A 10,000-nucleotide genomic window follows, 5' to 3' on the forward strand; every position below is an offset into this window, starting at 1 on the left:
TTTTGCCAAATAAGTAGTGTTTAACATAAATCTTTTTGGTTGTTTGTTTTTAGGCTTTAAGGGTAGCTTTGGACCACTATATGTGTCCGTGCATTACGTAATCAGTCGGAAGGTGAACATTTTGGATTTGCATTTTTATGCATTTCGGAACGCACATGTTCCCCAGAGAATTCGAGTCTTTATTTGAAGTAAATCGGGTGATTTTTCATGAAGTTATGGTCAGATGTATGGGAAATGTATCCAGCAACTTTTCTCAAAATTTCATACTTTTTCAACTTGACTAGCTGTAAAAAATATTTAGAAGTGAAATTAAGTTTATTTTTGGATTTATCAACGCTGCTTTCAAGTCTGCCTGACAATGGAAGTGAATTTCAAGTGATATGGCCTTTGTACTTTTACACTCGCTTATGTAAAACATTTAACGGGGTACATTGAAATATAACCCAAATTCACTGAACCACGGAAGCAAAAGAAATCGTGCTGAGAATTCAAACGATTAAAATAATTGGCTTTTGTTGTACATTATGACATTTCCTTTACGCTTCCGTTAACTGACGTAAAATATTGTACTTTGATTATGTCATTATTTGTTATCGCTTAAGAAAACAACAAGCATAGTTCTCAAAGGTCTTTATTCTCATTGACTCAATACAAACAGCCCCTCCCCTGCCTTTGATCTATGTCAGTAGGTCAAATTCTACAAGACTGGAAATTGGATTCAATAGTCTGATGTCACGTCGCCCAGCAACGGCGGCCATCGTGGTTCTAAACAAAGAAAATCGGTACTTTTTATTCTTCATATGACTTGTGATCAGAATGTGCAAAAGTCAAAACATGATCAGATTTATAATGGGTTTTTTTTCTCCTCTGGACACGCTTTTATGCTCGTCGGAGAAATATTTCATAAGGGCGTCCGCCATTGTTCCGATAGTTTAGTGACAGTTACTAAGTTACCATGCGTCATTACGAGGGAAGTGACGTCATGACTGTTGAAGCGTATTAGCCAATGTAACTACCATTTATATAGAAAGATAATAAAAACAGATCGATTACTTTAATGTGTATTTTATGAAAAGATATGGAATGAATTCTCAAAGTATTTCTTTCAACGTGTTTTGTTGACAAAGGGGAAATCCGAAACGTCCACATTATCTGTATTTGTTAATTAAATGAAAGCTTCACTTCCGTTTGACTATTATTATTATTATTATTATTATTATTATTATTATTATTATTATTATTATTATTATTATTATTATTATTATTATTATTATTATTATTATATTTCTTCTAACTTCAAGCAGAAATAATTGTGTCCACCTCCAATAGCCCCTGGTTCACGCAATATTTACTTGTATCTATATCTGAAGTCTCGGGTTCACTCCCCAGAATTGTTCACATCTCACAATCCCTAGTTCGGCTATGTGGTCTAGTGGTAGGACACTCGCTTTCGGATCGGAAGGTCCTGGGTTCGAGGAAGAGGAGTAGGAGGAGGACGAGAAGAAAGAGAATGTGGCGATGGGGATTGTGATAATAGAAGAATTGGACAAGCAATTTTAAGAAGAAAAGTCATTCTACCCATTTTTACAACTCGCGTCTTGTTCAAAGGTGACATACAATTTGGATTGTTACCCAGTCGAATCTAGCCTTAAATACTGGTATACATTCCGGAGTAATCAACTCTAGGGCTCTTAGAACTTTTCAAGTATCGTGACTCATAATATTGTTATGCATTAAATGGTGAAAATGGCACAATAGCTATCTAAACTCCGAGTTACTACAGTTTTCGTTCTGGTCTTTCCCCCCTCAAAATTCCCTATCTCAACATACGATAGTCTTGCTGCCAATAAAATACTTCCAAACTATCTTCACTTAAAAAACTCATAAACCAATGAATATGTCATCTCAAACATCACCTCATCCTTTTATTCGTCACTGTTTACAAACGATTAGGAAATGTCGCTTGTATCCTAGGATTCTTATAAACAAATGTTTTGTCTTTGCTGAAAAGTTGCCTATTTAAGATAAGATTTTCACCCCACCCTCGAGTTGTAGTAGTAGTAGTAGTAGTAGTAGTAGTAGTAGTAGTAGTAGTAGTAGTAGTAGTAGTAGTAGTAGTAGTGGTGGTGGTGGTAGTAGTAGTAGTAGTAGTAGTAGTAGTAGTAGTAGTAGTAGTAGTAGTAGTAGTAGTAGTAGAAGTAGTAGTAGTAGTAGTAGTGGTGGTGGTGGTGGTAGTAGTAGTAGTAGTAGTAGTGGTAGTAGTAGTAATAGTAGTAGTAGTAGTAGTAGTAGTAGTAGTAGTAGTAGTAGTAGTAGTAATAGTTGTAGTAGTTGTAGTAGTTGTAATAAAATGACAGGAACATTTCTACAGGTTATTTCATCCTTTAAAGGTTCAAATTTCTTTTACTTGTGTAATAATTTATCAATCATTTTATCATTTTGCTTTACCTAAATTTGAATCGAAAGACGTTTTACATTAAGTTGGTATGAAATGAATTGGAATTTGAAGGAATTTAATCAAGTAATTTTGACCCCACAATAACAAAACACTTATTTTTTTAATCGGCCAGACAATTTGTATTTTATAAATGGATTACGGTAACATACAACGTGTCAAAGTGTCTTGACAACTTGGTCTTATAGGAGTCTCATGTTTAATCATCTTTAACTACTGGTGTTGGCCCAAGGCCCAAGGCCCGAACAGGATGAAGCAAACTATAATTGGTTTTTGAAGCGAACGTTCTCTGACCAGATCTGGACAATTTTAAAATAAAAAAATATTTTACGACTGTAGAAAATAGCAGTATTGTTATAATCCTGTCTGGAGGCGAACTTTTATCGAGCAACAAATAAATATCTGCTGTTTTTATTTCTAAAGTAGAGATTCTATATGTATTGTGAACATTACTTTAATTTATTACAGGTGGGATTTAATCTTGCTTGTTCTTACTATTGTGTCTTCTCTGACTAGCCGAGAAAAAAATAACATTTATACAGCTTGCGCCATCAAGACGAAGACGAAGACGAAGACGAAGACGAAGACCATCAGCACGACGGACGGTAAGGATTGTATAGAAGGTTTTTAAAACTGTGCCATTGTATTTCTTTAAACCAGTAGATTTTTGACCAATCAAAACATGGAATTTGTGACACACCTTTCACATGTGCTCGACAAACATAGTCGGTTGTTTATAAACAATAATGTGAATGATATCGACCTCTCTCTACTCTCTCTCTCTCTCTCTCTCTCTCTCCCTCCCTCTCTCTCTCTCCCTCTCTGTCTCTTTCTCTATCTCTCCCTCTCTCTCTCTCTCCCTCTCCCTCTCCCTCTCCCCCCTCTCTCTCTCTCTCTCTGTTCATTGTTATTGTTAATATACAACCAAATAGGCGACTAGTTATCACACGATTTTCTCCATCACATTATACCCGTTAAAATTTACAAAATGGTTTCCTGAGCTGCATCTATTGATCAAGCTGTAAAACAGTGGGTATTTTATTTAGACGCATGCCACCGATAGTAAAACCTGTGTAGTTTACTATACTATGTTTACGAATTGGATTCAATAATCTGATGTCACGTCGCCCAGCAACCGCGGCCATCGTGGTTTTAAACAAAGAAAATCGGTGCTTTTTATTCTTCATGCTGGCTAGAACTTTTCATGTGTCTTGTGATCAGAATGTATAAAAGTCAAAACATGATCAGATTTATAATGTTTATTTTGTCATATGGATACGCGTTTATGTTCGTCAGAGAAATATTTCATAAGGGCGTCCGCCATTGTTCCGATAGTTTAGAGCCAGTTACTAAGTTACCATGCGTCATTACGGGGGAAGTGACGTTACGACTGTCGAAGCGTATTATCTAGGTGTAACGAAAGAGTGAAAATGGAGAGGCTTCGAATGGCAACAAAACAGACGAAGCCTCTCCATTTTCACTCTTTCGTTAGTATTTTTACGATCACCGGCTTCAGGCAGCCCCTACCGTTTTCTAATAGGATTCAATAGTCGTAACGTCACTTCCTTCCTAATGACGCATGGTAACTTAGTAACACTGGCTCTAAACTATCGGAACAATGGCGGACGCCCGTATGAAATATTTCTCCGGCGAGCATACAAGCGTTTCCAGAGAAAAAAACAAACATAAATTTGATCATGTTTTGACTTTTACACATTCTGATCACAAGACATGTGAAAAGTTCTAGCCAGCTTGAAGAATAAACAGTAATTATTTTCTTTGTTTAGAACCAAGATGGCCGCCGTTGCCGGGCGGCGTGACATCAGACTACTGAATCCAATAATCTAGATGTCTATTGTATTGTGATCTCCTAATAACAACCGTCGTCTTGATCTGCGTTAGAATGTAAAAAAGTGGAATTCATTAACTTAGTAAATTGTGACTAGTGGAATAATATTTAGGGAGAAATACGGAGAAATAAAGGCTATTACGAATAGGCACTCTTCTATGTTAATGATCATACTACTTTATTTTGGAAATTAACCCTCTCCTTACCAACCATAGAAAAATCGTCACATTCGTTACGATACAAATGAACATCTTTACCATTCGAATTTCTTTTGTACACCACAGAATGTTAAAAAAAAACTTTTTCGCCATAGCTATAACAACTTGACACTGTGTTGTAGAGCTTATTTAGCTGAACAATATGATGTATAGAATGTACTTGTTGCTTTTCTGTTTGAGTAATAAGAATCTATTTTTGTAATGGGTTGTGTGATGTTTCAGGGAAGACTCTGAAAACAGCTGGTAAGGAGAGAGTTAACAGATCAAGACGAATATTTTTGGTTATCAACAATCAAAACAGTCCAGTAATAAAGTCTGGGGCGCATGACGTCAGCATTAGGACACGCAGATACGTGTACAAAACGGTAAAACCTGCCCAGTTATAGTCTTAAATTTTTAGAAGACGTTTGCGTAGTTTTCCATTCTTCAGTTGACACTTGAAAAGCTATAACGTTGTGAGTCCTAGACTTCTGCGTGAGTGTCTTATTTCTCGTTGTATTTCTGTCGTTATTGTTCAGCTTTAATTATGATTTCTACTTGGAGTTATGGATACCAGTAAGATATGAAGTGAGTAGGAAAGTGCCAGAAGACAATAGAGAATTTTTAAAAATCCCACGGCGGTGATGGGGGTTTGACCCCGCGACCTTCCTGGTACGACAACTCTGCCTGGCCGGTGAGAGCGTGACTCTACTGTATGACCTATCCGTGGATCCGTGGATAGGTCATACGGTAGAGTCACGCTCTCACCGGCCAGGCGGAGTTGTACCAGTAAGGTCGCGGGTTCAAACCCCCATCACCGCTGCGAATTTTTAAAAAATTCTCTATTGTCTTCTGGCACTTTCCTACTCACTTCATCTCTTGCTGTTATCAACATAAGTGCCTGCTCCACTCACTTTTACTGAATTAAGAATACCAGTAAACATGAAATGTCCACTGTAAAAATACCCGTTAAGAAAACATCCTTTCACATGATAGGATTGTTTGATCACTGAACGAAATAAGAAAATTGATAGATAGAAGCCTCCAAGGCAAGGAATCATTAATTTGTCAAGGTATGGATGACATTGGGTCCAGATGATTAGAAAAATGTGGAAATTTAGGAGCAGGTACCGGTATAAGATTCATCCCACAGGGGAAATTTGTCTTTAGGTTCTATTCCAAGGGAAGACTGGAATAACAATAAAAATAATAATAGTAATAATAATAATAATAATAATAACCCAGGCGTCAGCCGCAGTGCAGCGCCGCAATTGAGCTAGGGCTAGGTGAGTTGCTCAAGGCCACACAGAGCAGCGGGTCATCAAACTCGGTACCTTTCGGATACGAAGCAAAGACCATACCGCTAAACCACGCTGCCCCCTTTTTTGATCAAGTGTGAATGGAAGGTGCCAGACAAAGCAAGAAAGAAAAATACAAGAACGTAATCAGAAGGTCTTAGGTTCGATCCCCAGTCGAGGTAGACTAATTTTTTGAGATGTTTTTATTTTCTGATATTTTTCTTTCGTGCTCTATCCGGCACCATCCATACACACTTGTTCAGGTCTTTATCTTATAAAAATGTGAACTATTTCAGACTGTCTTTTGCCCAATCATGTCCACAACCATAAGTTGATTTCAACCAGACACTTGGGCAAGTTTTACAAAGTATAACTAGATATACACGAGGACAACAAAGACAAAACCGAATTTAACGGCCATGTGGTCTAGTGGTATGACACTGGCTTTCGGATCGGAAGGTCCGGATTCGAGCCTCGCGCTTGGTGCATAGTTGAGTCCTTGAAAAAGACTCTTTACTCACATTCTCTCACCGTACTCAGGTGTAAAATGAGTACCTTGCCGTTAACAGCGTTGTCTTTGTCCGAAAAATTGTAAGATTGCCTAACAGGCGTTATGTCCTATCCTACAAGTTAGATATTGCTGTTGACCAGGGACCCCTTATGAAGCGATTTCAGCACATTTAGTGGAAATTGCGCTATATTAAAAAAAAGGTCAAAAAAAAAACACAACAAAATACACTACGAATTTGTCTACACGCCTTCAGAAAAAAAACGTGCTTGCGTTGACCAACATCTGATTACCAAACATTTGTGACCCGCCGTGTCAAAACGGTATTATGTCCGGATGTATTGTACGCCAAGAAGTGAATTTAGAGATAAAACGGTGGGAAATAGGACTTTAGAACGTTTGGCAATGCAAGAAATAGTATTTATACTCTACCATGACAAACAGATTGAAACGCCATGTTTTATCTTAAAGGTTATACCTTTAATTTTCCTCATCTAGTTCATTCCAACATAATACCGCTTTGAGACGATGGGTCACACATATCACTTGCGCTTAAAACATCGCAAGTGAATCGCAGCCAAAGTCTGTAGGTACGCGCAAATTAATCTGGCAACAGGCATCCAGATGGCAATTTCCAACGTCAAATGACGCATTAGTATAATTTGGTTAGCATCATTAGGCTATACCCTAGCAATTTGTCTAAATATCCATGTGAATCAAGGGGGGGGGGGGGGGAATTACACTTGATTAAATAAATGGTTTGAAAGTTAGTCGAAAAATCGATCTAAAAAACTAGTTTTATAAAGTTTAGATTTGCCAGTTTGTGTCAGTGTAGTCATACAAGGTGGTCACACACACAATAAAAACCGCACTTGTATCTCTAATACTCTTCACAACACACACAAACACACACACACAAACACACACATATATATATATATATATATATATATATATATATATATAGGAACATTCCTCCCAGAATAAATTGTCACTCACATTATATATGGCCAAGACGTGGACGAAAGCCACAGAAACGTACGTCTTGGCCATATATAATGTGAGTGACAATTTACATTTTATATATATATATATATATATATATATATATATATATATATATATATAGAGACAATAAGCAAGCACACCTTCGTCCATGTCCATTCTCTAAAGATTTCCGATACAAGCTCACGCCAAGGTAGACATTGTCCAGGTCCAATTAAATCTCCCTTTTAATGTCTTCCCCATACGTCAACGCCATGTGTAAATACCGAGGTCAGTCTTTACGTCCATCCCCATCCTAATCCTCCCTGATCCACTCAATCCTTTACAATCTTTAGTTATTCCTCTATCTGGTCGATAGATTTAAATCATAACGAGATGTACTATTATCGTCTTGTTCATCCTGCCTTCGATGTACTATGGGTAATAATTTATTGTAGGAATATATTTCTATGACAACGAGATTGTGAAGATCAACAATATACCATTCTTTCACTTATTTGTATCTATTAAAAAAGAGCTTCATATAGCGCAACATCCACTAAATAGGCTCAAAACTCTTTACAAGGGGTCCCTGGTCAACAGCAACATTTAACACGTAGGACGGGACATGACAACTGTTAAGCGATATTACAATTTTCGGACAAAGACAACGCTGTTAACGGCCAGGTACTCATTTTACATCTGAGTACGGTGATATAATGTGAGTAAAGAGCCTTCTCCAAGGACTTAACTATACGCCGAGCGAGGCTGGAACCCATAGACCTTCCGATCCGAAAGTGAGTGGCATACCACAAGACCACATAGCCGAATATATTTCTTTAACAACGAGGTAATGATGATCAACAATCTATGAATCTTTCACTTTTTTTAATCTGTTAAACGAGTTATAAATAATCCTATGGTGCGCATGCGCATGAATACAAATCCAACGTTTTTCTTTTGTTTTTGGTTCAAATTTATATAATCATCGAGGAGATGGAGAAAAATACAAATTATGGCCAATCGAAGTATCTCCTACTTTCACACATTTGGTCACGAAATGGCTTAGAGTCTAAATGGAGGTGTGGAAAAAAAACCTATTCTTTCTTCTTCTTCTTCTTCTTCTTCTTCTTCTTCTTCTTCTTCTTCTTCTTCTTCTTCTTCTTCTTCTTCTTCTTCTTCTTTCCCATCACGTCACATGGTCAGTCCGGTCTGGTGAATGAAGCCCACAGTGGTCCTGAGGTCGTCCGCACTGCCGTACAGCTTCTTTGAGTATGGGGTTGGGTCAGGCCAGAAGTTCCTTCTCAACTGGTTGTACCTTGGACATTCCATGAGGACATGATGTCCATTGTCATTTTCAAGTCCGCAGTCAATTATTTGTATTTATTAAATTCGTTATTTTTTAAAATCGTGCAATAAGACTTACTCGCAAGCAGGTAGTGTTAATCAGAACGATAAAATTAACTCGTTTAATAAATACAAAGAAATGAAAGAATCGGATATTTTGATCTAGTACACCATATAGATAGAACGAAGATGACGTCACTCAGGTCTTTGTTATTGTTTTTTGCCATCCGCGTTTATGAGTAATGCTCAATGAACTGTATTAACCTGACTATAAACGTTCATGGATACACACAGTTTTGTGTGTTGGTCCGTTATACTTCCGGATGGCAATGTTATGAGCTTCTTAGCCAAGCGCATACTATCTATATTGTATGTGATAATTTGTAGGAATAGATTTATAAATAAATATAAGGAAAAAAGAGGATATTATTCCCTTTATTCATATCATAAGGGAAGTGTGTATTTAGGGTCTATTCCAAGGAAAGACTTGAATAACCCAGGCGTCAGCCGCAGTGCGACGCCGGAAACTGTGCTAGGACGAGGTGACTTGCTCAAGGCCATGCAACGCAGCTGGTAATCGAACTCGGTACCTTTCGGGTACGAAGCAAAGACTGAATCGCTGAGCCAAGATGCCCCATACCACAATGAGATATTCAACGTCCGTCGTTTTGATGGAGATAAAAAAATAAAGTGAGTAGATGTGACTCATATATAAGGGAACAACACAAAACAAACAACGTTTCGGCCCTTGGCCTTCGTCAGGAGACAGTAAACACAAACAAATATGTAAATTTACAAAATATCACATTTTGTCAAATGTGGAAATAAAGTTAATGTGAGGAAAGGGCGTCGAGTGTGGATGCAAGAAGTGGCGCGAGATAAGGAGAGAGAGAGAGAGAGAGAGAGAGAGAGAGGGGGGGGGAAGAGAGAGAGAAAGAATGAGAGAGAGAGAGAGAGAGAGGGGGAATGGAGAGGATGAAAATGTGATATTTTGTTTTTTTACATATTTGTTTTTGTTTACTGTCTCCTGACGAAGGCCAAGGGCCGAAACGTTGTTTGTTTTGTGTTGTTCCCTTATATATGAGTCACATCTACTCACTTTATATTTTTATCTCCATTTTACTGACTCATTTAGGCACCTCTAGGTTTTGTCGTTTTGATCCAGAACTCAATTCATTTACTGATTTTTATAGGAATAGATTTATATTTATCACAACGACCTGAACAAAATTTCGAAGTCAATAGTCGTCTGCACGAACCATTATTTTCTATTTCTCTTCTTTCTTTTTCATACAAACCCTCATCTCTTTCCTCTACCCACCCGTCCAACTCCTCTCATCTTCCATTCCACTCGCTTGCTAA

At 37.6% G+C, this 10,000-nt stretch overlaps 1 protein-coding gene across 1 annotated transcript in view; it reads left to right on the forward strand.

Moving 5' to 3' along the window:
- Positions 1 to 10,000, forward strand: part of LOC144956893 (uncharacterized) — a 23,119-nt gene that overhangs the window by 5,706 nt on the left and 7,413 nt on the right. The gene's annotated exons all lie outside the window — the stretch shown is intronic.

The sequence above is a fragment of the Berghia stephanieae genome, chromosome 11 (genome assembly GCF_034508935.2).
Source record: "Berghia stephanieae isolate SIO BIC M18660-M18661 chromosome 11, UCSD_Bste_1.3, whole genome shotgun sequence".
NCBI lineage: Eukaryota > Metazoa > Mollusca > Gastropoda > Nudibranchia > Aeolidiidae > Berghia > Berghia stephanieae.